This window comes from Nerophis ophidion, linkage group LG16, assembly GCF_033978795.1.
Source record: "Nerophis ophidion isolate RoL-2023_Sa linkage group LG16, RoL_Noph_v1.0, whole genome shotgun sequence".
Taxonomy (NCBI): Eukaryota; Metazoa; Chordata; class Actinopteri; order Syngnathiformes; family Syngnathidae; genus Nerophis; species Nerophis ophidion.
Window position 1 is genome coordinate 45,096,896 of NC_084626.1, and position 24,218 is coordinate 45,121,113.

The 24,218-nt window shown below is 41.7% G+C and overlaps 1 protein-coding gene and 1 long non-coding RNA gene across 3 annotated transcripts in view; one reads left to right on the top strand and one right to left on the bottom strand.

The window, feature by feature from the left end:
* Window positions 1–24,218, bottom strand: part of LOC133535456 (paxillin-like) — a 79,400-nt gene that overhangs the window by 52,425 nt on the left and 2,757 nt on the right. The window lies entirely within an intron of this gene.
* On the top strand, window positions 4,711–7,463 carry LOC133535698 (uncharacterized). The gene is made up of 2 exons (XR_009802303.1): window positions 4,711–4,849; window positions 5,522–7,463. It is a non-coding gene; the product is annotated as an uncharacterized LOC133535698 (long non-coding RNA).

Genomic DNA, 24,218 nt, shown 5'->3' on the forward strand with positions numbered 1-24,218 from the left:
AGAGAAAGAGGAGCGTGGTGCAAACACTGGATTCAAGCAGCCTCTCCTCGGCCAGCCAGGCAGGGCTAAAGCAATAACAAATGTTTTTATAGCAGCACATTTAAGACCATCCATCCATCCATTTACTGCCGCTTGTCCCGTTCGGGGTCGCGGGGGGGTTGCTATATTGTATTAAAACTAGATTTTGACCCACTTCTATGGTGGAAGAACAATAAACCCATATCTCTTCTTACTAATCTGAGGCTGAGTTGACTTAAAAACTGTTTAATGTTGCACTTTTTATATGTAGAAGAAAAGTTTTGTCATTTTATTTCATCTGAGCAACAACTGGAGGCAGTTTAACGTTGATTAACGTGGACCCCGACTTAAAACAAGTTGAAAAACTTATTGGGGTGTTACCATTTCGTGGTCAATTGTACGAAATATGTACTGTACTGTGCAATCAAAAAAAAAACACTTTATATGTAGAAAGGTTTAGCTAAGAAATTATTCAGAGCCTTATCTTATTTAGTTTTTATTTTATATATGTTGACCACATTTTCGATACAGTAAGAAAACAACAAAATATAATTTTTTGGGGGTTATTTATTTACCAAATTGTATCGAAAATGAACCGAACCGTGACCTCTAAAAACCAAGGTACGTATCAGACCAAAATTTTTGTGTACCTTTACACCCTTAATGTATGTGTATTAGGGGTGTAACGGTACACAAAAATGCACAGCTCTTACATAATTTGTAAGTCCTTTTACCAGATTTCACATACCGTATTTCCTTGAATTGCCGCCGGGTATATAGTACGCGCCTGCCTAGAATTACTGCCGGGTCAAACTGGATTCGTAAAATAATTAGCATATGCCTAGAATTTCCGCAGGGTCAAACTCATCACGTCACTAGTGATACTTCACCTGTCATCATTTTAAAAATGGAGGAGGCTGATTTCAATAATATGAAATCGCATAAAGGGAAGAAGATTAGGGCTATTTAGTAAGATTTAAGGTCCAAGCTATTGAATATGCTAAAAAGAACAGTAAGCAGCTATGTTTTATTAATATACCGTAGCTGCGTGTGTCAAATATGAGTCATTAAATGACTCCCGCCTCCTGGTGGTAGAGGGCGCTAGTGATCCTTCTTGCGACTACTCGGCTGCAGAAGAAGTGACAACAAGCAGCAAGAGTGAGCAGCGTGTGTTTATTTTTTCCTCTCGCTTGCACTTTTAACATGGAGGATTACATATCTAAAACAAAACAGTTTTCTAAACTGGACTTTCAATCGAAGCAGGAGGTAATAAAGGAAGATCTCCATCGAGACAGAGAGACTTTTAAAACTGAAGAAAGATAAGGAAGACTTCTATAAACAAGTTATAAATGCTTTTGATCAGAAGGAGCTGCGCATGGACTTCATTTATAAGTAAAGGTAAGACCATAATAACGTTTTTTTTATTAAATGTGCTTTTCATGATGGTATCCTTACATCACAATCAAATTTTTAAGCGCAGGCCTAAATTTACCGCATGCCTTTAGTAAGTGCCGGAGTGAGAAGAGGTTTTAAATTAATTAGTGCCCTGGCGGGAATTCAAGGAAATACGGTAATTAAACTCAGTTGTTTTTTTTTTAACCCAAAGACATAGCAACGAAAACAACATAATCTGTCTAAAATCAGCATGCATTTCTAAATTGGTTGGTTATGCTCTCTCATTAACCCATATCTGTTATTGTTAGAATAATTATGTATATATTATCACACAACTTTTATGCTTAAGGGCCGTTGCTATAATTATTATCAATTGTACTGAAGTGGTATTTTTCTTTGTCTGTGCAAAGCTGGAAATCCAAAAGATTGCAAGCCAGTCTGGTATCAGTGTCTGTGTCCAAAAACGGCTTGCTGACTGCCAAGCCGTGGCGATATCACCGGTGTCAACACATTTGCATTTCTTGTATAATCATATATTGTGACTGGAGCTGTCGAGATTAACCGCATTCCCTCAGCGACAGCTTCAGTGATGTAACCAGGGACCTTCCAAATAAATAGAGGAAGCACGCGGGCTGGACTTTTAGAACGTAGTTTGGATCGGTAACTAGAATACAGCCTAAAACACGTGTCTCCTCATTGAGCCAAATTGAACGCTGTCTCTGCATGATTCCTTGCTTCTCGTCTGTTTAATAAATGACATCAGTGTTTGAACCTGACATCTTAAAAAGGAATGGACTGTTATGCAGACAAAAAGAAAACGTACCACAGTCATTATGTCAACTGGGAAAAAGTCATTCTTGCTATTGTCCGAACAAAGCTAACCTGCAGCTGCTAAAGCAGATGTTCATCCAGATGCTTTCCAAAACAGACGCTAATCAAATTAGCTCCGTTGATGAACCGGCTTTCCCCCTCATTAAAAACAATTTGCTGCTCCAAAATAAGTTCCAACATGGACTCTCAGGCTATGGTCCAAGTGGCACACATGTACACTTTATACAGAAACTCGTTGTGAAGCTAAGAGACTATTCTATCCTCACACCAGTGGTTGTAAACAGAGGACATTTTGAAGCTTGTCTGAACAATCTGCTCGGCGTGCGCTGGCCTGATACTCGCTACACAAACATGGAGGTGTGTCGGCTCTCTCTGCCAAAAGAACATACCAAGAACTCAAGCATTTTCCCGTGACCAAAATTGGATCGCCGGTTAAAAGAGGAAAATCACAAGCGCATGATGGGCATACAAGACCTTGACCAGGTACCTTTGACCCATTTTGAGCAGTATTTGATCAAACCACGGGGGCGTGGTTTTGCATTCTTAATTAAAATGAGAAAGCACACCACCAGCAGAAATCATTAAAAAACGAAACTCGGTTGACAGTAAAAAAGTCGTTTTGGAACTATTCCCCGCATCTACTTTGTTTTAGCAATCAAAAATATTCCAGTTTTTTTATCCTTCTTTGTGGGGACTTTGTTGATCGTCATGTCATGTTCGGATGTACATTGTGGACGCCGTCTTTGTTCCACAGTAAGTCTTTGCTGTCGTCCAGCATTCTGTTTTTGTTTACTTTGTAGCCGGTTCAGTTTTAGTTTCGCTCTGCATAGCCTTCCCTAAGCTTCAATGCCTTTTCTTAGCGGCACTCACCTTTTGTTTATTTCTTATTTAAGCCTTAGTCACCTTTTTACCTGCACCCTGCCTGCCGCTGTTTCCGATTAATATTACACGGTTACTCTGCCGAGCTCTAGACAGCACCGACACTCAACAACACATTTGCAGACTATAATTACTGGTTTGTAAAAAATATATTTTTTTAACCCAAATAGGTCAAATTAAATAATCTCCACGTGGGCACAGTGGTTGAAAAACACGAGCCATGATAGACAGTAGAAAACAGTAAAAAATAGCCATCTTAAAAATGCGATATGAGAATGAGAGCAGTTCCAAAGCGACATGCTGGCCTGACGCAACAAAGCAAGGCAAGACGAGAGGGGAGCGAAACTGGGAAGTGTGTGTTTGTGTCAAGGAGACACACTTCCTCCCAAATGAATGGCGAGCATTTTTAATTACGCTGAGGTCTCCACACGCGGGGCTTCGTCTCAGGAAAGAGAAGGCGGAAGTGGGCGAAAGATAAAAAAAGGGTGGCAGGAAGAAGAGGATTTGGAAGGGGGAAGGGAAACAAAGAGAAATGGAAAGCAAAACCTTATAAGGAGCATATTGCAAACGATGCGGAGCCAGACAGAATATGAAGAGTAATTGGACAAATGAGTTACTCTTACAAGTACTGGACGTCAACAGAGGCTGCACATGCTGTGTTGACATAATGGCGGCATGGAGCCAATCACTGCACTCGGCCGCTCTCATCAAGTCAATAACTACAGAGACCTTGTTCCTCGGGAAGTGGCACTGACTACTGCGACATATAAGAAGTCTGCCTGCAACGGGTGTTGTTGACATTCAGGTTAGGGCCGGGCTATATGGCCTTTTATTAATATCTCCATATTTTTAGGCCATGTCACGATACACCATATATATCTGGATATTTTGCCTTAGCCTGGAATGAACACTTGATGCATATAATCACAGCAGTATGATGATTCTATGTGTCTACATTAAAACATTCTTCTTCATACTGCATTAATATATGCTACTTTTAAACTTTCATGCAGAGAGGGAAACCACAACTATCGTATTTCCTTGAATTGCCGCCGGGTATATAGTACGCGTCTGCCTAGAATTACTGCCGGGTCAAACTCGTTTCGCAAAAATAATTAGCGCATGCTTAGCATTACCGCCGGGTCGAACTCGTTTCGCAAAATATCATTTTTATTAGCGCATGTCTAGAATTTCCACAGGGTCAAACTCGTCACGTCACCTGTCATCATTTTCAAAATGGAGGAGGTTGATTTCAACAATTTCAAATCACATAAAGGGAAAAAGATTAAGAGCTATTCAGTAGGATTTAAGGTCCAAGCTATTGCATATGCTAAAAAGAACAGTAAGCAGCTATGTTTTATTAATATACCGTAGCTGTGTGTGTCAAATATGAGTCGTTAAATGACTCCCGCCTCCTGGTGGTAGAGGGCGCTAGTGATCCTTCTTGCGATTACTCGGCTGCAGAAGAAGTGACAACCAGCAGCAAGAGTGAGCAGCGATCATTTATTTCTTCCTCTCACTTGCACTTTTAACATGGAGGATTACATATATAAAATAAAAGTTTTCCAAACTGGACTTTCAATGTAAGCAGGAGGTAATAAAGGACGATCTCCATCGAGACAGAAAGACTTTTAAAACTGAAGAAAGATAAGGAAGACTTCTCTAAACAAGTTATCGATGCTTTTGATCAGAAGGAGCTGCGCATGGACTTCATTTTTAAGTAAAGGTAAGACCATAATAACGTTTTTTTTTTTATTAAATGTGCTTTTCATGATGGTATCCTTACATCACACTCAAATTTATAAGCGCAGGCCTAAATTTACCGCATGCCTTTGGTAAACACCGGGGTGAGAAGAGGTTTTAAATTGGGGACGGCGTGGCAAAATTGGTAGAGTGGCTGTGCCAGTAATCTGAGGGTTACTGGTTCAATCCCCACCTTCTACCACCCTAGTCACATCCGTTGTGTCCTTGGGCAAGACACTTCACCCTTGCTCCTGATGGGTCCTGCTGAGCGCCTTGCATGGCAGCTCCCACCGTCAGTGTGTGAATGTGTGTGTGAATGGGTGAATGTGGAAATACTGTCAAAGCGCTTTGAGTACCTTGAAGGTAGAAAAGCGCTATACAAGTACAACCCATTTATCATTTATTTAAATTAATTAGCGCCCCGTCTGCCATTCGAGGAAATATGGTATATTAGATATATCGTCCAGCCCTAATTCAGGTCCAAACTGAAGCCTTGCTCGTTTAGAGCTGACGGGCCAAACAATCGCTTCCTCTGTGAAGTTTCTAAATGTCATGACATTTCAAAGGGGAACTGCATGAGTATTGTGTTGTTTCTTTGCAGCCTACCACTGATTTATTGGCTTTTTTTTCCTTTCTTCCCTGTGTGATTTCGAAGCGGATGACAGAAATTCCTAACATGCCATAGCTTGTTCACACAAGAGCGATGTGAGTGGTGAAAAAAACTGAACAAGATCGCTTCAAGAGGTAGCAAAGTGGGTCTGATGGGACCGAGCGAGTGGCTGCGAGATGCGATATGACAGCCTTTCATGTTGCGTTGTCCATGAGATGTGCCGTCAGGGCGCTAACACGCCACGACTCTACACAACTGCCTTGGTCCGGATCACCACGAGAGACTTTGGCCCACGCACTCTGCAGACAACATGAGTTCTGCAACGGTACTTTAAACGAGGAACGGGTGCAACGATCAGACAGCATTGAACAAAGGTGCCGTGTCGCAGGCAGGGTTGCTATTAATACCCTCCCCACTTGACCGTGACCTGTCAGAGACAAGACATCCCACGCAGAAGCTGATGGATGGCCGTGGTTGTCCGTGCTGCCGAAGGATACCTGCATGCGCTGGTGCACCTCCCCGGATTGTAAATAATCAAATGTAAATAATCAAATGTATATACCGTATTTCCTTGAATTGCTGCCGGGGGCGCTAATTAATTTAAAACCTCTTCTCACTCCGGCGTTTACCAAAGGCATGCGGTAAATTTAGGCCTGCGCTTATAAATTTGAGTGTGATGTAAGGATACCATCATGAAAAGCACATTTAATAAAAAAGAACGTTATTACGGTCTTACCTTTACTTATAAATAAAGTCCATGCGCAGCTCCTTCTGATCAAAAGAATCGATAACTTGTTTATAGAAGTCTTCCTTATCTTTCTTCAGTTTTAAAAGTCTCTCTGTCTCGATGGAGATATTCCTTTATTACCTCCTGCTTCCATTGAAAGTCCAGTTTAGAAAACTGTTTTATTTTAGATGTGTAATCCTCCATGTTAAAAGTGCAAGCGAGAGGAAAAAGTAAACGATCGCTGCTTGTTGTCACTTCTTCTGCAGCCGAGTAGTCGCAAGAAGGATCACTAGCGCCCTCTACCACCGGGAGGCGGGAGTCATTTAATGACTCATATTTGACACACGCAGCTACAGTATATTAATAATACATAGCTGCTTACTGTTCTTTTAAGCATATTCAATAGCTTGGACCTTAAATCCTACTGAATAGCTCTTAATCTTCTTCCCTTTATGCGATTTCTAATGATTGAAATCGGTCCCCTCCATTTTGAAAATGATGACAGGTGAAGTGTCACTCGTGACGTGACGAGTTTGACCCAGTGGAAATTCTAGGCATATGCTAATAAAAATAATATTTTGCGAAACGAGTTGACCCGACATTAATCGTGAGCCAGCGGTAATGCTAAGCATGCGCTAATTATTTTGCAAAACGAGTTTGACCCGGCAGTAATTCTAGGCAGGCGCATACTATATACCCGGCGGGAATTCCAGGAAATACGGTACTTGTTCTTATGCTTTCTGAACTCACAATGTTGACTGCTCGCTGTACATATCCTACCAAGTCAGACCATTTCTCTGATGATGCAATTGTGGATGATTGAAGTGCTGATATCAACCAAACCTAATTCCCCCTCCACATTGTAAATAATGTAAATAATTCAATGTATATACTCTGATGATTAACTTGTGTGATGACTGTATTATGCTGATAGTATATATTTGTACCATGAATTGATTAACGTGGACCTCGACTTAAACAAGTTGAAAAATTCGAGTGTTACCGTTTAGTGGTCAATTGTACGGAATATGTACTTTGCCGTGCAATCTACTAATAAAAGTTTCAATCAATCAATCAATCAAATGGTTATCAGTAGTGTGTCCAAAAGGATTTCAGTTGTGTGTGTGAGAGAAACAATTTTCAGTAGTGTGCATGAGAGGATTTCAGTTGTGTGTGAGAGACGATTTCAGTAGTGTGGATGAGAGGATTTCAGCATGTACTGTACTGTGTAATCTACTAATAAAAGTTTCAATCAATCAATCGATCATACTCTCTGGCTCAGTAAGACATGTTTGAACGTTGAAAGTCCGCCTCAAATAAATAAATAGGAAATACTGTACTAGGGTTGTCTCGATACTTGGCGGTATTGGCGGTACCAATACTTTGATACCGCCAACAAAATACTTTGATACTTTTCTAAATAAAGGGGACCACAAAAAATGGAATTCTTGGCTTTATTTTAACAACAAAAAAAGTTTGTTATAGCAATTTTGTCCTTAAATAAAATAATGAACATACTAGGCAACGTGTCTTTTAGTAGTAAGTAAAGATGCGCGGATATGCAATTATATCATCCGCAACCGCATCACCAAAGTCGTCATCCGCCCGCCGTCCACCGATTCAACATTTTATCAGAACCGTACCCGCCCACCAACCGCCCGCTGAAATTCATCTGAGGTCGGCCGCCTTTACCACTCACAGAGCTATTTAAACCTGTCTCACAGAGTAATGAAGACAATTGGAACCGCTAACGTTCTCACGACTATCCAATAGCGTTCATCCTGATGACAAGAATATGGGCGTGCTGTGAAGCCATTGCCTTTGACACCTTCAACAACATGTACGAACTGATTGTTAGTCAGGCAACATGTTGTGTGCAGCTTCCACAATCACACGTACAAGATTGAAAGGCATACTGGGTGATACAGAGTACACTGATGGTTGTGATATGAACAACTTTAACACTTACTAATATGCGCCACGCTGTGAATACACACCAAACAAGATTGACAAACAGTTCGGGAGAACATCCTCACAGTAACACAACATAAACGCAACACAACAAATACCCAGAATCCTTTGTATCCGTGCACGTCCTGAATATATTTTAGACCCCCACGCCCCCAACCCCGTCCACCTTACCGACGCACTGGGGGGGTTGCTGCTAGCGGGGTGTATAAAATAGTCAAGACCTGTAACGGATACAAAGGATTCTGGGTATTTGTTGTGTTGCGTTCATGTTGTGTCACTGTGAGGATGTTCTCCCGAAATGTGTTTGTCAATCTTGTATTGTGTGGCTTCACAGCGTGGCGCATATTACTAAGAGTGTTAAAATTGTTTAAATTGACCGCAAACCCCGCATCTCTAGTAGTAAGTAAACAAACTCCTAATTAGTCTGCTTTATTTTGAGCTTAGTTTTACAGTAACTTCGTTGCTCAGACTATCAATAAACTACCGCAAGTTGGGCGATTTTCCTCTCGGATCTAACGGACTGTCTACTTAAACTTACACTTAAACTTCCTTTTTATTCTCAGTCAAATTTGAACTTTACAGTACAGATAAAAACGACATTTCGTTGCATTAGTGAATGGTAGTGCAGGATAAAAAAGCAATTAGATGCAGATATCAATAAATAGATGACTGTACAGATAAATACATTGCACTTTTGCATATGCATCCACGTTTATGGATGTATGTTATATTGTCTTTATTTTCCAGCCAGTTAATCCATTTTTGGGGGGAGAAAACTGAGCGGGTTATTTTAATGCCTTCAAGAGTCTTTCGGCCTGAGGGAAGAAGCATTTACAGAACCTGGAGGTTCTGCTGGACTCTTTCTAGAGTCCAGCAGTGAAAACAGTCCTTGGTGGGGGTTGGAGTAGTGTCTGCAGATTTTCTGAGCCCTGGTCAGGCAGCGGCTTTTTGCGATCTCCTGGATATATTTATTGGCCAAACTAAAAATGCAACATTCAGGAAAGGCAGAGCAGCCTGTGTTACATTGTAGTAAAACAATAAACAGCAACATTTGATAAAACAATATATTGTTAAAGAATAATTTAAAAAAAGCTTTATAGCCAATGATGCTTATTATACGATGACGTCATGTTGATACAACCCACCCCACCCACTGCCACACCCTCAATGCCAGAAAGAGATTGCCAATTTGTGGGAAATGCTGAACCAGCAGAGGGGCTGTGGGTTGACTCCCAACTAGAAGAAGATATGCACCAGTATCATGTTGCTATAGATCAGGGGTGGGCAACCTTTACCACTCAAAGAGCCAATTTAACCCGTTTCACTAAATAAAGAAAACGATGGGAGCCACAAGACTCTTTTGAAATTCAAAATGAAATAACACAGCGTACAAAGTTGTTTTTTTTTTGCTTTGGGCTATGTATAAACCAGGGGTCTCAGACACGGGGGCCGCACTTTTATATGAAAATGTAATATTAGTGCGGCCCGCGAGTTTTAATTGAATGCCGCTTGCTAATGATCCTTATTTATCCGGGAGACTCCAAAATTTCAGGGCAACTGTTCACTCCAAAGTCTGCTGATTTTCACCCAAACGACAATATTAAGGGCGTTCTGTGATGATATTGCGCTTAACACCCTCTACATCCGTAACAAACAGCTTGTCAGTCCATTTACATATTGTATGAGGCTTCTGCAGACACACACAAGTCAATGCAAGGCATACGTGGTCAACAACCATACAGGTCACACTGAGGGTGGCCGAATAAACAACTTTAACACTCGTACTAATATGCGCCACACTGTGAACCCACACCAAACAAGAACGACAAACACATTTCGGGACAACATCCGCACTGTAACACAACAAACACAACAGAACAAATACCCAGAATCCAATGCATCCATAACTCTTCCGGGGTACATTATACACCCTCGATCCCCCCAACCCCGCCCACCTCAACCAACGCACAATAAATAAAAAAATAACTTAGATTTATATCGCGCTTTTCTACACACTCAAAGCGCTCACAGAGAAGTGGGACTCAACATTCATTCACATCTGGTGGTGGTAAGCTACATATGCAGCCACAGCTGCCCTGGTGTAGACTGACGGAAACGTGGCTGCCAGTTTGCGCCTACGGCCCCTCCGACCACCACTTATCATTCATTCATCATGAGTGACTTTAAGGTTTTACTAATTACGTATAAAATACAACAAGGTCTAGCTCCAGCCTATCTTGCCGATTGTATTGTACCATATGTCCCGGCAAGAAATCTGCGTTCAAAAGACTCCGGCTTATTAGTGATTCCTAGAGCCCAAAAAAAGTCTGCGGGCTATAGAGCGTTTTCTGTTCAGGCTCCAGTACTCTGGAATGCCCTCCGGTAACAGTTCGAGATGCTACCTCAGTAGAAGCATTTAAGTCTCACCTTAAAACTCATCTGTATACTCTAGCCTTTAAATAAACCTCCTTTTTAGACCAGTTGATCTGCCGCTTCTTTGCTTTTTTCTCCTATGTCCCCCCCCTCCCTTGTGGAGGGGGTCCGGTCCGATGACCATGGATGAAGTACTGGCTGTCCAGAGTCGAGACCCAGGATGGACCGCTCGCCTGTATCGGTTGGGGACATCTCTACGCTTCTGATCCGCCTCCGCTTGAGATGGTTTCCTGTGGATGGGACTCTCGCTGCTGTCTTGGATCCGCTTTGAACTGAACTCTCGCGGCTGTGTTGGAGCCACTATGGATTGAACTTTCACAGTATCATGTTAGACCCGCTCGACATCCATTGCTTTTGGTCCCCTAGAGGGGGGGTTGCCCACATCTGAGGTCCTCTCCAAGGTTTCTCATAGTCAGCATTGTCACTGGCGTCCCACTGGATGTGAATTCTCCCTGCCCACAGGGTGTGAGTTTTCCTTGCCCTTTTGAGGGTTCTTCCGAGGATGTTGTAGTCGTAATGATTTGTGCAGTCCTTTGAGACATTTGTGATTTGGGGCTATATAAATAAACATTGATTGATTCATTCATTCATTCACCAGAGCAGCACCGGGGGCAAAGGGTGAAGTGTCCTGCCCAAGGACACAACGGTAGCAATTTTTGGGATGTCAATAGGGGAGAAGCGAACCTGCAACCCCTCAGGTGTCTGGCCGGCCGCTCTACCGACCCATGGTTGATATCACAACCTTCAGTGTGACCTGTATGGCTGTTGACCAAGTATGCCTTGCAGTCACTTGAACACGGTAACGGCAGCCGCACACACTACATGTGACCGGCCAGCTCTCAGTTAACATGGTATGAAGGCGCAAGTGATGGCATGTTCTAGAGAGCATTAATGTTATTGTCATCAAGGCACACCCTAAACATTGTTGTCCGGTTGGAAATCTGAGAATATTGTCCTCGGGAGATTTCAGGGAGAGGCATTGAAATCCCTGAAAAATGGGGGGGTTGGCAACTATGCAGCTGAGCCACATCAGAGTGATCAAGGAGCCGCATGCAGCTCCGGAGCCGCGGGTTGGCGACCCCTGCTATAGATGTACAGATGCAACACTGGCATCATTGTAACAGAATAAAACTCAGATGATTCTACCAACACAGTTTATTTTCCACAATTTGGCAAAACAGACCAGAAGTTAAGAATGCAATGGGAGTGCGTCATAGTAACATTAAAGGTGAACATTATCACAATTTCAAAAGGGTTAAAAACAATAAAAATCAGTTCGCAGTGGCTTGTTGGATTTTTTGAAGTTTTTTTCAAAATTTTACCGGTCTCGGAATATCCCTAAATAAAGCTTTAAAGTGCCTTATTTTCGGCTCTCTGCGAAGACACTGGCCATTTCCCTGTGACGTCACACAGTGCTGCCAATGTAAACAAACAATGGGAATACCACAGCAAGATATAGCGACATTAGCTCGGATTCAAACTCGGATTTCAGCGACTTAAGAGATTCAACAGATTACGCATGTATTGAAACAAATGGTTGGAGTATGAAAAAATTGAAGAAGAAACTAAAGCTATTGAGCGAATAGCTATTGACGCTATTCATAGCCATAGCGTTAGCATCGCCGGTAAAATGTGCGGACCAAACGATCAGGACTTTCGCATCTTTTGACACTGGAGCAACTTAAATACGTCGATTGGTAAGTGTTTGTTTCGCATTAAATGTGGGTGGAAGGAAACGTAATATAGTTGCAAATGCATCTACAGGTTATCCATACATCTCTGTGCCATGTCTGCTTTAGCACCGCCGGTAAATAGCATGTTAGCATCGATTAGCGTAGCATGTTAGCATCGATTAGCTGGCAGTCAACATCAACAAAACTCACCTTTGTGATTTCGTTGACTATCGTTGCAAATGCATCTGCAGGTTATCCATACATCTCTGTGCCATGTCTGCCTTAGCATCGCCGGTCAAATGTGGAGACACTCTGGCACATTCAATGGGGGTCTGGCGGCAGACACTTTGGCATCTTGGGGCCAGTGGTGCAACTTGAATCCCTCCCTGTTAGTGTTGTTACACCCTCCGACAACACACCGTCGAGGCATGATGTCTCCAAGGTACCAAAAAATAGTCCAAAAAAAACCCCGGAAAATAACAGAGCTGAGACCCGGTGTTTGTAATGTGTTGAAAATGAAAATGGTGGGTGTGTTACCTCGGCGACGTCACATTCTGACGTCATCGCCTCCAGCGCGATAAACAGAAAGGCGTTTAATTCGCCAAAATTCACCCATTTAAAGTTCGGAAATCGGTTAAAAAAAAAATATGGTCTTCTTTCTGCACCATCAAGGTATATATTGACGCTTACATAGGTCTGCTGATAATGTTCCCCTTTAAAAGAAATAGTCTGACTTTCATTTTCTACATCCAATCAGTTTGGTCTTGTGCTGCATTTCCTGTAGCAAAGTAGGTCACAGGCTCTGAAACAAGCTGCCCTCTGTCCCCTCCAGGAGGACAAGGACACGGGGAAGTGGAACAAGGGGACGGTTACTCAAAAGCGGATGCAAATCACGCCGCTGGAGAACAATCGGCGATATTAAAGCCATTCTGTCTGCAGGCACTAAACGGAGTAGTGGTCTTGACCCTGCATCGGTCCCCACGTTATTAAGCCATCAAACTTCCTAAATCGTCCTTTTCAACAACAATGCTGACAACAAGATTAGATAAAAGCAAACTAAATGGCACCGAGTAGAGCGCGGTCTTCCCTTAAGCCTTGTGTAATGTTCATATTGTTGTTACTCAGCAACAAACGCGGACTGAGTAACAACAATATGAACGTTGCACAGAAAATGTCCGTGCCAGTTTCTGCATACCACAGGGATTCTTATTTTGTGTTTCTGCACCTGCGGTTCCCACACAAGGTTGCAACATTTTTTGTCAACACTGTCTGCTCTCATTTTCTCGCACATTTTACCCTCTGATGTTCTGTGTACCTACACTCTGTCGTCTTCCTCCTGTCTATGCCTGCTGTGTGTGTGTGTATGTGAATGTGTGTGTGTGTGTGGTACACAGAACATCAATTTCCACACTATTAGCCCAGGACCCGGACATCTTATATGTATGTAAACGAAATGTGTTCACAGAAAATGAGCCAAAACCAGTGAGCCTCAATTTGAAGAATTAATTAATTGTATAACTGCGATGAGGTGGCGACTTGTCCAGGGTGTACCCTGCCTTCCGCCCGATTGTAGCTGAGATAGGCGCCAGAGCCCCCCACGACCCCGAAAGGGAATAAGCGGTAGAAAATGGATGGATGGAATAAATAATTGTACCATTTTTCTTTTAATAAAAAATGAAAATGGGTCCCAGAGACCCAAACACCACACAAAATGTGAAGTGAAGTGAATTATATTCATATAGCGCTTTTCTCTAGTGACTCAAAGCGCTTTACACAGTGAAACCCAGTATCTAAGTTACATTTAAACCAGTGTGGGTGGCACTGGGAGCACGTGGGTAAAGTGTCTTGCCCAAGGACACAACGGCAGTGACTAGGATGGCGGAAGCGGGAATCGAACCTGCAACCCTCAAGTTGCTGGCACGGCCACTCTACTAACCGAGCCATCAAGTCTCCACCAAGCTTTTCCTGATGGTATCCTTACATCACACTCAAATTTATAAGCGCAGGCCTAAATCTCCGGGGTTTCTCATAGTCATCCATATTGGCATCCCACTGGGTTGTGAGTTTTTCCTTGCCCTTATGTGGGCTCTGAACCGAGGATGTCGTTGTGGCTCGTGCAGCCCTTTGAGACACTTGTGATTTAGGGCTATATGAATAAACATTGTTTGATTGATTGGTACCAAGAAGGCCTGGGTCGGATAAGAAAAATTAATAGTTGCACTGTTCACACGGACATGAAAAAAATCCGATACAGGTCCCTGATGGCCAAAAAAAAAAGTGTGAACAAGGCCTAAGTGGTAAAGAAATGTCTTTAATGGTTTCATTACTACACCCGTATACTTTGTTGGAGACCAGCTGCAACAAACAAATGTTGGGAAGTTCAGACGTCTGACTGAGGAAGTCAGTGACGAACATTGCGTGACACCTGCAGTGTTGGTTAGCGGCACACAATGCTGTTGACTCCCAGCACCGTGACAAGGTCGGTAAGGGCACTTCCTGTCATGAAACACACCCAGAGCAAGTAAATGAGCGGCCACAACAAACAAAGGCTCAACCAGAGACTACGCAGCTGCTAATCCAAGTCAAAAAATCAACAAACTCCTACAGCTCTTCTGTATCATAGCCCAAATACCGTATTTCCTTGAATTGCCGCCGGGGCGCTAATTATTTTAAAACCTCTTCTCACTCCGGCGCTTACCAAAGGCATGCAGTAAAAATTTGAGTGTGATGTAAGGATACCATCATGAAAAGCACGTTTTATAAAAAAAAAACGTTATTACGGTCTTACCTTTACTTATAAATGAAGTCCATGCGCAGCTCCTTCTGATCAAAAGCATCAATAACTTGTTTATAGAAGTCTTCCTTATCTTTCTTCAGTTTTAAAAGTCTCTCTGTCTCGATGGAGATCTTCCTTTATTACCTCCTGCCTCGATTGAAAGTCCAGTTTAAAAACTGCTATCAGACCACTGCTATCAGCTAGCTCGGCTCCTAAAGTGCGGGCGACGACAGAATTATCCTCGGACAACTCCCCCTCCCGTTCTGCTCCCTGGGTGATCTCTTTATCCCACCGCTGCCACCATGAAGTGTTATTGTATAAATAATATACTGGGTATTTAGGACTGGATAATGCTTTATTTCAGCCCGGTTGTTTACATAGCCAGCATAGGAGTAGTGAAGTGAAGTATATTTATATAGCGCTTTTCTCTAGTGACTCAAAGCGCTTTACATAGTTAAACCCAATATCTAAGTTACATTTAAACCAGTCTGGGTGGCACTGGGAGCAGGTGGGTAAAGTGTCTTGCCCAAGGACACAAGGGCAGTGACAAGGATGGCGGAAGCGGGAATCAAACCTGCAACCCTTTAAGTTGCTAGCACGACCACTCTACCAACCGAGCTATGCCGCCCCAGTAGTAGTGGTGTTACATCCTTAAAGGTCCATCAAATCCGTTCCCAGCACATATCACGTCACTCGGAGTCACTTCTTCTGCAGCCGAGTAGTCGCAAGAAGGATCACTAGCGCCCTCTACCACCAGGAAGCGGGAGTCATTTAATGACTCATATTTGACACACGCAGCTACGGTATATTAATAAAACATAGCTGCTTACTGTTCTTTTGAGCATATTCAATAGCTTGGACTTTAAATCCTACTGAATAGCTCTTAATCTTCTTGCCTTTATGCCAGGTGTGTCAAACTCAAATACAGAGTGGGCCAAAATTTAAACGGAACAAAGCCGCGGGCCAAGGGTGAACAAATTAACCTTTTAATAGGGACCCAAACAAGTTTTGCATTAAATATTGAACAAGCAAGGCTTATATAACTTTAGTAACATGCAAAATCCAGGTTCAAATAATAATAATAGTAATTAAAAAAATATCAATGGCATATCAAATAAAATTTAAATAAAAATGTTATGCCTTTTTTTCTATTTTGCAATCTTCTGAGGTAAATATCATTTTTTTCCCACAGGCTAATAATACATTTGAAAATAAAATAATAATGAATGAACCAAACATTCAAGCCTTGAAGTAGCAAGAGAAAATGCATGAATAAAACGTTAATTATTGGTCAGTTTGCTGGAAGTTTCCCGGAAGAGTTAGTGCAGCAAGGGGTTCTGGGTATTTGTTCTGTTGTGTTACGGTGCGGATGTTCACCCGAAATGTGTTTGTCATTCTTGTTTGGTGTGGGTTCACAGTGTGGCGCATATTTGTAACAGTGCTAAAGTTGTTTATACGGCCACCCTCAGTGTGATCTCTATGGCTGTTGACCAAGTATGCCTTGCATTCACTTGTGTGTGTGTGTAAAAGCCACAAATATTATGTGACACGCTGTTAGTATGGAGGAAAAGCGGACGTGACGACAGGTGCCTTAAATGCACGCCCCCAATATAGTTGTCCAGGTGGAAATCGGTAGAAATTCGGGAGAATGGTTGCCCCGGGAGATTTTCGGGAGGGGCACTGAACTTCGGGAGTCTACCGGGAAAATTAGGAGGGTTGGCAAGTATGAGTATTAGCGGTGAATGCGGTGTTACAGCGCAACCGACGCTCTGATGCTAAATTGATATTGCCTCAAGGGCCAGATTTGGCCCGCGGGCCAGAGTTTGACACCCATGCTTTATGCGATTTCAAATTATTGAAATCAGCCTCCTCCATTTCGAAAATGATGACAGGGGAAGTGTCACTCTTGACGTGACGAGTTTGACCCGGCGGTAATACTAATTATGCGCTAATTATTTTCTTTGACCCGGCAGTAATTCAAGTCAGGCGCATACTATATGCCCGGCGGCAATTCAAGGAAATACGGTATGTTGTTTTTCCACTGGAAGATATGTTTCCAGGGGGTAGTTGGAGGATGCTAAGGCGCATCAAGATCCGCACGAGATGACGTGACGGTTATCTGTGTAAGGAGACGTCGCTGCTCAGTAAAGCTCGCACCAGCAGCCTTTGATCTGAAAAGTGGACGTGTGCACCATATGGTTCAAAGCCTGGCAGCGGGTTTACTTCAAAGTCAAACAGATGGACAGACCCCGGAGGCTACCAGGGATTCCTTCAAAAACCCATAACATCACATTCATCCAGTGTGGGTGTGTACTTGGTCGGCCAAACCCACTCCAAAACAAACTCTAAATAACAAGTACAGGTCTTTGATGTTTTAATGTCATAAAACCTGATGTGTAAAAAGGACTTGAACTGGGTAGCAGGGATGAGCAAAATAATGTTTATACTTCTAAAAAGGCCCAGACGGTATGTTGGATGCCACACCTCAACAGCAGTAACATCTGTCCAAACATTTAAGTCATACCTTGACTTCCTGTTCAATGCATGCATTCAAGTTGCTCTCTTTTGTGGGGCTCAGTTGGTCTTTGTCAAACCGAGATGAGCATTTTATATCATCGTTATCGGTACCAAAAGGATCATGGTTATCATTATTATTGCGAATTAAAGTAATACATTGTGGACCCCAGAAGAAATCCCACAAAGTCTAACGCTATTTTTACTTTTATTAGCAATCTTATAACAAACAACGGCACAATTCCAACAGGTTTTACCTCCCATGAAAACACTTTAGTGTCTGAGTCTTCCTTCCTCGGACACACAACAAGACTTCCTCATTCTACGCCAGGGGTCGGGAGCCTTTTTGTCTGAGAGAGCCGAGAAACGAAATATTTTAAAATGTATTTCCCTAAGAGCCATATAATTTTTTTTTTAACACTGAACACAACTAAACGCGTGCATTTTTAAGTAAGAACAACATTTCCAGAGTATAATAGGTCTCTTATTCGTTGTATTAACATTGTTATTCTGAAGTTAACTGTGGAGGGGGCGTGGCCTGCGGGCCTTCAGCAAAGCAGGATGTTGCCAGGACCGGCATCGAAATCAGCGACAGGTGCGTAGAAGGCCCACCTGGGCCTTGTTATCTAATCACCTGTCGTTCTGTTATAAGCAGCAGCCAGGAGGAGAGACGGGGTCGGGGCTGGAGCCAGAGCGCGAGTGAGGACGAAAGACAAAAAGACAATTGCTGGAAAGCAACTGAGAGAAAAATAAAATAAAACAATATTGTAACCCTAAAACAGGCTCTTGGTGGTCTGAAGAACCCCCAGGAGGGCAAGCCCCACATTAACCAATGATAAAAAAAAATTACTTCTTACCATTAACGCAACTTCTTGGACATAAAAATGCATGAGAATGTTTTATATTTTGAACGTTATTTTTAACACTGTGATTACAAGTGGAATTATTCAATACTTATCGTGTTAAGCAATGTCAGCTCAGATTTATCCGAGAGCCAGATGCAGTCATCAAAAGAGCCACATCTGGCTCTAGAGCCATAGGTTCCCTACCCCTGTTCTACGCCAATCACCTTTCAGGCACATACGGTGTGTTTGCAAAGTTGGGAAAAACTGACGTCAAACTCAAACCACATGAACATAAAACATTAACATTAGCTGGTCATTACAGTCTGAATTGTTATACATAGCCTGTTATTTCCGCACTATTGACCAAGCAATGTATCGAAAACTTGACAACCGGAAAAAAAAAGACTTTGATTAGTATAACGCTTACCCTATAACACTCCATATATACCAAAGGTATATATGGAGTGTTATATACGGTATATATGGGGTGTTATATATATACCAATGGCTGTCAGTAGGTGTGTATATATATATATATATATATATATATATATATATATATATATATATATATATATATATATATATATATATATATATATATATATATATATATATATATATATATATATATATAATGCCCACATCACAGACATGCTGACAACACTCCATATTTACCTACGGTATATACATATATATAAATATATATATGACATCACACTTGCGAGAAGCGAGTGCGATGTCATGTGAAGTTGTGAAGTGAATTATATTTATATAGCGCTTTTCTCTAGTGACTCAAAGCGCTTAACATAGTGAAACCCAATATCTAAGTTACATTTAAACCAGTGTGAATGGCACTGAAGGCAGGTGGGTAAAGTTTCTTGTCCAAGGACACAACGGCAGTGACTCGGATGGCAGAAGCGGGGATCGAACCTGGAACCCTCAAGTTGCTGGCACGGCCACTCTACCAACCGAGCTATACCGTCCCAATGTCCATGAAGTTGACATGCCCATGTCATGTTCGCTTCAGCTCTCTTCTTTAGTCAGCGACATCGAGGGACAGAAGTTAAGAGTCTCTAAACACGAGTACGTTCTATAATAACACCAGAAGAAGATGCTAGATTTGTTGCTAGTTAAAATTCTATAAACACTCAACCTCAACAAAGTACTTTGTACAAAAAGCAGCAACAATTGAAAATACACTAATTAATAATAACAGATTTGTTTTAAAAGTATGTATGCATTTTCTGAGCCTTTAAAAAAAAAAAATCATCATAGCAAAATATGCAAACCGCTCGATGATGTCATGGTGACCACGCCCCAGCTAATCGTTTATCGACCCGCTACACATTCTGCAAAAATTGCAAAATTGATAGTATTGCAAAAAATTAAATAAAACATTTAAAAAAGGTGGAATGAGGTGAAATCTAATGAGAAAAAGTGGCAATGTTGACACAAAGCTACCATGCAGGCAGTTCTTTTGTTCCTTTTGTCTTTGTTTTCTCTTTTTTCCATTGCTCTAAAACAAAAAAGACCAAAAAAATCTATGTTTTAATGAATTATTACTTTAAAATGTTTTATGTGGAAGAAATATTGCATATGTTGTGTGGTTGCCATATAAAAACATCAATGTTTTGACAAAAGAGCATAAAACAAACAAAAAAAAAGTTCAAACTTAAAATCGACAGATATATCGGAAGTTGATCTTGAAATTCAAATGTTAAAAGTAAAAAAAAATTAATAAAAATGTATCACTTTATGAGTGGGGAACCTTTTGGATCTCAAATATATTTAGTAGGATTTTATTTAACTTTTCACTGCGATTACTCAAAAATGTTAAATAATTAAAATCAATGGAGTCCTGCACTATTGATCTTTGTGAAGTGAAGTGAATTATATTTATATAGCGCTTTTCTCTAGTGACTCAAAGCGCTTTACATAGTGAAACCCAATATCTAAGTTACATTTAAACCAGTGTGGGTGGCACTGGGAGCAGGTGGGTAAAGTGCCTTGCCCAAGGACACAACGGCAGTGACTAGGATGGCGGAAGCGGGAATCGAACCTGCAACCCTCAAGTTGCTGGCACGGCCACTCTACCAACCGAGCTATGCCGCCCCGGGCTTTAATTGCTGAATAAAGGAACTCTCCTGTAGGAATCAATAAAGTACTATCTATCTATCTAAATACTGCATATTTCAGTTTTAGTATAAAAAACCAAGTTGTCTTTGACAGAAAAGGCATAAAACCTTATTCGTTTTACTTTATATCAACCTCAAGTTGATATAGAGATTTACTATAAGCATTAAGTAAAAAATAATAATAATAATTTGACTTATTTTTAACATTTTAGTGACTCATGCTCCCCAGATGCCTTAAGGATTAAAAAAATAATCCATATATTTTGTTATGGTTTGAAAATGAAAAATATCAAAATGACCCCCACATGCTTAAATGTTTCCGTGTGTGGCCCTCTGTGGAAAAAGTTTGGACACCCCTGGAATAAGCAGTAGAAAATGGATGGATGGATGGACATCCTTTCTCACTAAACACTCAGGTAGTACTTTGACACAGAAAGGCTTTAACGGCAGAAATTTAAAGCAGGAAATATTTGTAATATTTAATTGGTATTTTGATGCCACTATCTTGTGTTTTTGTCTGATTGTAACGGTGAACAGCTGCAGACAATGGCAACACAACAACAGTAGTGAAACTAGGGTTAGAGGCGCTACGGACGAAGCCAGTCGAGCAAATCACAGGAGCCCGAGTGTCACTTCTGCATCTTTTCTATTGCCGCAAACAAATTGCCAAACTAAATTTAGACATAGTTGCAAATCTAGGTTACATCCAATCTCATTAAAAGTACGTCGCCGCCGCCCACTCCGCGGGTGACATTTCCAAAGCTGACAGCGCTCTGGGGACTCGCCTCGTCACTTCAAAACCACTAAAATGACAAGTGTGGCAAATCACAGGGAGAGCGAGGTAACAGAGCGGAAACGCTGAAAGGTAGCGCTCATCAAAGATGGAGAAACGGGGGGGACTTTGGAGGCTGTTTGACATTCATGTCTTCTTCCTGCAGGCCGCGGAGCTCGTCTTTGCCAGAAACTTTACGCGGGCCAAGTCGATCAATGTCTGCATCACTGCCAAGCGGAACTCAGTATGAAAACTATTCGAATCATAGCTCATTGAGCTGTCTTGAGTATTAATCGGGTGACCAAAATTTACAATCTGTATTGATCCACTCCGCTACCAACTCAGCCATCCTTTAAACTGTCAATACATGGCGGTCTGGAGTTTCCCCATGTGCAGCTGGGAGAGTGGGTGGAGAAAGACACACACACACACACACACACACACACACACACACACACACACACACAAGTGTGTAGTCCTATGCAGATTTCAAACGAGGAAAAAGCAAGGCTGCCTGCTAGAACCCAAGACCAAAGTTAAAGGCCTACTGAAACTACTATTGCCCACGCAGTCTGATAGTTTATATATCAATGATGAAATATTAACATTGCAACACATGCCAATACGGCCGCTTTAGTTTACTAAATTGCAATTTTAAATTTCGCGCCGAAATGTCCTGCTGAAACGTCGCGGTATGATGACGCGTGCGGGTGACGTCACGCATTGTAGACGACATTTTGTTCCAGCATCGTTCCCAGCTATAAGTCGTCTCTTTTCATCGCCTAATTCCACGGTATTCTGGACATCTGTGTTGCTGAATCTTTTGCAATTTTTTTAATGAATAATGGAGACGTCAAAGAAGAAAGCTGTAGGTGGGAAGCGGTGTATTGCGGCCGCCTTTAGCAACACAAACACAGCCGGTGTTTCATTGTTTACATTCCCGAAAGATGACGGTGAAGCTTCACTATGGAACAGAGCGGTCAAGCGAACACGGTTGGATTGGACCAAACACACAAAGTACAGTGTATTATGCAGCGATCATTTCGAAAGATCGTGTTTCGAAGAGGGTCCCTAGCGAAGGGCAGAGATGGGCATCGCCACCACCCGTCGACTGGTGCTGAAGAAAGGTGCGGGGCTGACCTTCAGCTTGTACAGGTACGACCACATAATCTCACTACAACACTAGTAACACAATAAGGAGATGAGGGTTTTTCCAGAATTACCCTAGTAAATTTGTCTAATAACATCTGAATCACTCCCACTGTATAGTCTTTTTTTTCTTCTAGTCCTTCACTCTCACTTTCCTCATCCACAAATCTTTCATCCTCTCTCAAATTAATGGGGAAATCGTCGCTTTCTCGGTCTGAATCGCTCTCGCAGCTGGTGGCCATGATTGTGCTCCACAACTTGTGACATCACGCGCACATTGTCTGCTACTTCCGGTACAGGCAAGGCTTTTTTATCAGCACCAAAAGTTGCGAACTTTATCGTGGATGTTCTCTACTAAATCCTTTCAGCAAAAATATGGCAATATCGCGAAATGATCAAGTATGACACAAAGAATGGACCTGCTATCCCCGTTTAAATAAGAAAATCTCATTTCAGTAGGCTTTTAAGAGAGGAAGGAGAGGTGTCTGTAGCCCAGTGGACGGTTTCACGTTGCTGCTGGCTCATCACTTGAGAAGAGGGACTCTTTTTCGTAGCTAAAAATACATGACAGATTTGTCACCTGGGGGTCATCTTTTCACAACTCTTTGACTTGTCAAAAACAGGCAAAACACTAGTCTTGATGCAAACACACCATGGTTTATGTTTTTTATGTGATTTCTATTTGGAGACCCGCCATAATATTTACAGCATTTGAATTTGCAACACTCTTTTTTTTTTTTTAAGCCACAACTTCAAGGGGAGCGACGTAAACTGAGGAGGTATATACTCAAACATTGACTGGATATAGAATGACCGATATTTTATGCCAGGTGTCACCCTGCCCACCAAGAAACGGTATGTTTTGCTGTGGGAGAATCCTAATGACAAAAAAAAAAAATATAGCACAAATGCAAATTTGTGTTCTTTAATCTGTGACTTTCTAAATATATGCTGAATATATATTAGCATGCAACAACCCAAATTCCTTACATGCACTGCGTAAATTCCTTCTAAACTTAACTTTACGATTTGCAGCATTCCATTCATTTAACTACAAAGTCCGTCTGGCCAAAAAGAAAAAGTCCCAACATGCGTGATGGATTCATTAGCCTACATCTGAGGTTTGCTCTTTCTTTTTAATTACAGCACAGTTTCACTCCAAGGAGAATTTGCCTTTATTAATCTTGAGAGATCTTGAGAAATATCACATCCCAGCAGGCACTTGACATTGATTCAACATAGATTAATAATACATACATAACTTTTAAAACTGACTTTAAAGCAACATTGCTAAATAGTTGTATTTGTGTTAGAATAATTATGTGTACGCTATCACACAACTCTGATGCTTAAAGGCCGTTGCTATAGTTATTATCAATTGTGCTGAAGTCGTACTTTTCTATCTGTGCAAAGGGACAACTTGAAATCTTGGATTACGAGTCGTCTAGTATCAGTGTCTGTGTCCAGAACATGGAGTGCCTTGACGCAGACAAAGCAGAGACAGGGCGATATCACGAGTGTCGGCACATTTCCATTTCTGATTAATCATATATTGTGGCTAATTGGGGCTGCTGAAATCACCCTCCTTCCTTCAGAGCAGGCTCAGTGATGTAACCAGGGACCTCCCGAATAAATAGTGGAGGGCGTAGCTTGGAACTGTAAGTGAGTGTACAGCCCAATACGTCTCTCCTCATTGAGCAAAATTGTATTCTGTCTCAAACACTGATGTCATCAGTGTTTGAAC